Source organism: Mastigoproctus giganteus, chromosome 14 (genome assembly GCF_048544385.1).
Source record: "Mastigoproctus giganteus isolate SK-2022 chromosome 14, ASM4854438v1, whole genome shotgun sequence".
NCBI lineage: Eukaryota > Metazoa > Arthropoda > Arachnida > Uropygi > Thelyphonidae > Mastigoproctus > Mastigoproctus giganteus.
Window position 1 is genome coordinate 97,534,773 of NC_143588.1, and position 6,000 is coordinate 97,540,772.

The window sequence follows — 6,000 nt, forward strand, 5'->3', positions numbered from 1 at the left end:
CTGATGGAGCATCAATTCGCCTCGTTATAAGCCGTGCAAGCGTGAGGACATTTTTTGTCATGATGAGATGTCTCCAGGGAGTGGTGCCTAGATTTGCTTGTAGGATAGATCTGGAGATAGTTAGGGGATGGCCTACCACCCTGTTCATCCATCTAAGCAACCAGTACTCTAAACTAAGATAACCAGTACTCTAAACTTCTGAAGGTATGAGGCAGGGGCAGATGACCAAATTTCTGAAGCATAGAGAGGAATCGGCGTAATACACCTCAGGATGTGCCGAACAAGCAGCGCTGGCTGATGCACACCAACGAGCTCTTGACGCACTGCCCAAAGAGCAGCGTACGTCTTCTGCCTCATCCTGGCAAAGTGAGGCTGAAATGTGAGCCCAACGTCCCAGGTGAGGCCAAGATCAGTATGAAAGGTCACCGTTTGCACCGGTTCCCCACTCACAAAGATTTGGATATCATTTTTGGCTTTCTTCTTGGTTATCGTCAGTTGTGCTGATTTGGAAGGGCTCAGATGCAGTCCTATTGTGGCAAGATAACTTTCCAAGCTCAATATCTGGCTAGAAGCTTGTTGGTTGATATCATGAATCTGATGATTATGATCTGAGCTCACGTAGAACTTCAGATCGTCGGCATAAGAAACAAAGTTCGGATTCTGAGCAAGGAAAGGCTCCAAAACTGCTGCAAACAGGATAGCTGACAGTACACTTCCTTGTGGAATGCCTCTTGAAACGTCAATAGACTTGAAAGTCATTGTGGGTCACAGACAGATGTCTAGGAAGTAAAATAGACTTCAAAATTTGAAGTAAGGTATCCGTCAGGCCGAAGTAGTGTTTCAGAATGGTAAAAAGAGCTGGGAGGTGTATTCTGTCATAAGCCGATTTTATGTTGAGGAATATGATATCAATCTGTGATTTGTTGTTAAGGGTGTGCTGAATTCTGAAGAGGGTATCAAGAAGATTGGTAGTTGTCGATCTCCTTTGTAGAACGGTATGGAGGTACTCGGGCCTGTGTGCAAAGCAATGCTGGGCAATTGTTGGCTGAATTACTTTTTCGAAAATTTTGAGAAAAGAACAGCTGATGGATATTGGTCTCAGGTCTTTAGGAGATTTGGGTTTCTTGATCTTTGGAATGGGCTTAACATGGTAAGTTTTCCAAATTGAAGGAACTATTCCAGAATGCAGGATTTGTCTGAAAAGGTGAAGGAGAAGGTCGACTATATATGGGCTGCAAATTTTGATAATAAAGAGTGGGAAACCATCCGGACCTACAGTGGCTTTGTTGGGTAGTTTATTGATGACATCAATTAGGGTCTCTCTAGTTATTTCTATTTCAGACAAGTGTGCCCTAGGTAACCAGTCCTCCTGCGAGAGAAAGGAATCAGAGTCAGGAAAATCTGCCTGCTGTAAGCTGAACTGTGCCCATTCCTGGACAAGCTTTTTGTCAATGGCTAGATGATGATGATTCGAAAGGTTCCTTCTACCACTCTTCAACCTATTGAGAACAGCTTGGTTAAGGACCAGCCTTTTCTTTTTCAAGAAGCAAGCTCTTTCTTTCTTAAAGATGGAATGGTCTGAGGGAAGTTGAGTTTTCTGCCATTTCCGGTAGGCCTTCTGCTTCTTGATGAAAGCCATCTTAGTTTCCTTATTGAAACCCCGATTCGACCTGTTACCACTCCTGGTGATTCTGGCTGCACCATGTAGTGCAATTAACTTCAATTGTTCCCACAAGAGCATAATGGCATCCTCCAACGGCTCAGAATAGAGACGCCCCCAGTCAAATCCAATCAAGCATTGGAGTATGATCTCTGGCTTCAGATATTTGGTAGAGAAAGCTATCCTAGGCAATTCAGCAGAGTACTCGTCAGGTAACCCAAGGGAATTGCTCTGTAAGGATAGTTTACATGCAATTGGCGAGTGATCAGATTGGAATCGAAAGTTGCCAGGTAGGAGTTTGATATCTTTTAAGTTGTGGAAGATTAGGTCCAGCGCTTGACACGCTCTAGTTGGTTGCGTCACTAACCGTGTAAGGTTAAAGGCCCGAAGAGTGGCCTCAAGGCCCTCAAGAGCATTCCCATGCCTGGGCAGTGGCAAGTTAAAGTCACCTGCTACAACAGTTGGAATTTTAGGCATTAAGTTGGTTGCTAACCACGTGAGTAGCTCCGCTCTAGAGTCATCATTGTGGTCCGGAGGAAGGTAAACCAGGCAGCATTGGATTTGAAGAAGAGGACTCCTCAGTGTCAGGGAGACTGCCTCAAAGTTGTTAGACTGGCTCACTCGTGTCCTTATTGGCTGGAAGCGATCGTTGAACAGGATTTCAACACCTCCGCCTCGCCCGTTAATTCTGTGATTCCCAATGTGTTTGAAAGGGGTGTTAAAATGGGTAAGATCAAGCTGTCTATCTGCCGCTAACCATGTTTCTGTAAGGCAGATGACATCAAACTCATTAAGCAATAGGAGAGTCTGGAGACAATGAAGCTTGTTTTTTAGGCTGCGTACATTCTGCATAAACCAAAGAATCTCTCCTTCGTGTGAACCTGGTAGCAAGTCATCCTTTTGTAGCTATGGCTGTTTATCTCGCCTGGATCCGCTATAAGCGATCGATCTGCTCCTCTCTTGGAACGGCTTTATAAGGGTGCCTACCGGCCAGCAGCTAGAATCCAAGACGATATGCTTTGCATTCGCAGGGCAGGAGATGATAAAGGAAGAATAGGTCAGGTGTCTAGTTTTGATCGCTTTTGCGTCTAAGTTGATCCCATGTTCTTGGGCAAAGAGTGCCCTGATACTTTCCACTTTTGTTGTTGGTCCTAGTCTGGAAACAAAAATTCTCACTCGGGTCTGGACAGCTGAAATATTATATATCTCCTCAAGTCTCCGCGACAGAGGGACCGAGGCAGGTTCAGTAGGAACCGACATATTAGGCTCCTCTCATGGAGTTCTGTTATCTTGTGTTTTCACAGTCAAAACACTTTGAGCGCAAGCCATTTGTGGGTTATGCCTGGGAAATTGCGCAAGATAGTTAATTTGGTCAGAGAGACAGAAGGCATCCGCTTGAGCATAGATCCGCTCCTCCCTGTTTTGGCGTGGGGTTTCTCTCATCTCCATCCTCTTGTAACCGTGCTGGGCCTGGCTCAGAACCTGGCCACCAGGCTTCTCCTGGCGTCTTTTGCAAGGTTGGTGCAGATTAGATTCACCAGGAATAATACACTTGTCCTGTATAAAAGGGCTGTCAGCCTCGAAGGTCGGATCGCGCTGATGGAGAGCGGTGTGAGGGGGATGAGTACCCAAAGGGTTCAACATCACGGCCGGGGCTACGATCTGTTCAGTTGTTTTGTCTGCAAAACGAGGTGAACTGTGCAGATTTTTGAGATCTCGATATCCTCGCTGGACGCGCTCAGTTTGAGTTGGAGGTCTTGGTAGTGCGTCATCTGCTTCCTGTGAATGCTCCTGAGGTTCCAAATGATCCATCACTGACGTCTGACTAGAGGGAAGACAGTATTCACTTATAAAGATTTTGAGATCCCTGAGTTGTTCATTCATTGTGAGCACTTGGTCGAGAATTTCCGTGTTTTGGGCTCTGAGTTTTCTGTTTTCGTTATTGAGGCAGGCAAGAGAGTCGATTATTGGGGACAAAATCTCCCCGAAAGTGATCTTAAATCTTTCAGGGAGGGCACTGAGTATGGAGGTGTTGTCCCTTAGAGCGCTTTTAATTGACGAACAATCAAAGGGGCTATTAACCTGCAAGTTTGCGGAGGCAGCAGGAGCGGTATCAAACTCCCTATTCGAAGAAGCAACGTCTTTCCCAAAGCATAAGCTTAAATCTCCAGGTGTTCTCAACGCAGGCGACACAATACTACCTTCAATCGAACTGCGCACATCAAGAACACCAGATGGGGTTTCTTCTGCAAGAGTGATAGTGGATATCTCTTCCTTCGAGATGTCCGCGCTTTTTGGGTTACTTGCGCAAAGGTGGCAGGTCCATTTTCTTCTCCGTTGTTTGTTCAACCTTTTAACTTTAGGTGGCTGGCAATCACGACAGAAGATTCTACGACACGTAACACAAAGTAATGCCGGAACCTCGGGTTTGAACCCACATTCGGCACAGGACTTTTGCTGAACGCCCGTTCTATCCTTCATTGTATAGTTGAATTATAAGCGAAAGGTCTGAGCTGAAAAAGGGGGCGGATGGCACGTCGAGAAAGGCAGTAATCGGGTAGGTGAAACGCAGGGAGCAACAAAGTCTTGCTGCAAATGGGCAGCTTACTAGCTTGAAGTGTAGGCTAAATTCAGGAGATGCACAAATTAAGTAGGTTTTCAAAGTGCATTTGGGCCATCAGAGACCTGTTGATGAGGGGTTCCAGCAAAAGCGGTCATCTTATCGTATACTTGATTGCCAGACAGAAGTAGACTAAAATAGTCAGAGTTAGTTTGCTAAGTTCCTTCTAGCTCGCTTTCAACATGCAATCTCTTAAGCTAAACAGATGCATAAGTAGGTCAGAGTTATAAAAGTCGCACCTTACAAGCGGTCAACTGCCGGAGAGCTCCCACCGCAGAGGAACTGCTGGACCTTGTGATATAGCCCGAAGCGGACAGTGGTCAGCCAGCAGAGTAAGCCTACAGAAGTGAAGTTTGAATTCAGGCCTCGGAGACAAGCAACGCTGGCAAATGTGAATACATGTATATGGATAGAAACAGATCATGCAAAAAACATAATTACCTAAAATGTTAGGGTAATAATCTTCCACAGGATGCACAGTATTACCACTAGGCAGGTCACTATACAAAAAACTAGTGTAACTCGCGAAATAAGTACATGAAATCACTGTAAACTTGAGGAGCACAAGATTAGACAGTCTTCCCGATTAGACAGTCTTCCAGACAGATTAGACAGATATTGGGGACCTCCATAATTTTGGAGCCCCTGGAACAACTGACCAACCGCGCCTTGGTAAATCCGGCCTTGGTTAGAAAATGACACAGAAAAGAGAGACGTTAAAAGCGTTTTTATTTGCTTTATTGCAAAATAAATTGTAACGAAAAAGCATCGTTCGAACAGCGTTACGAAAATTTCTTTCAGTTTAATTTCTTTCAGTTTCATTTTTCTTTCAGTGGGCTAAATTGAATGAAATAATGCATGCAGCTTCATCTTAGTTCTATACTAGAGGAAAAGTTTCAAATCTCTAAAAATTGCAGTAGCATTTCCAGGATAGTGGAAAATATGAACGTGTGATCGAGGAAATTTTCTCACCTAATAAACGGGATAACGTGGACGTATCGTTGGAAAGCTAACGAATTTAGAAAGAGAAATATTAAGATAGGAAAAACACTTTCGGAAACAGAAATGTGTTCATTCGAAAATTCGCATCTGGTGTCAAGTTATTAGCCGTATGGTGCAAGGAAGCCTGAAGGTTAGGCTGCACCAGCCAAAAAAAAAAAAAAACGGGATTAACTAAAAAAAGAGAATGATGATTATATCCAGCTCAGGACCCTGGGCGCACAAAGTCCGTACTCACAGATGTGAGCCCCTGGGATTGTTGTATTAAAAATTATATATCCCACTTTAGTCATCAAAGACCAATACTTTCAGTACGCGATATGTAATTATTATTATTAATAACATAAAATAAAAATATCGTTATATTATTATCCATGAATTTTATTAATATCTGAAAATTGAAACGTTTTTAACACCTGCCGATGACTCTTAAATGTACAACAGATTAAATGTTACCTGCAGGATACATTAATAAGTGCCTGGTACTGAATTATTTTATTTATTTATTTTTTGAAATAGGCTATGAAAGACTATTTTAACGTACAAGGTTTCATAAGTTCCATGACGGATTTCACTGCTCACATGTCAAAGCAACTAGGATCACGAACCCGTGCCAAAGATCTACATAACTGCTTCCTTTTCGAGCATCTGTTGTAACATCACGAAATGCATCCATCTCGTACTCCGTTGTTAATATTATGTCAAATAAATGTTTGCCACT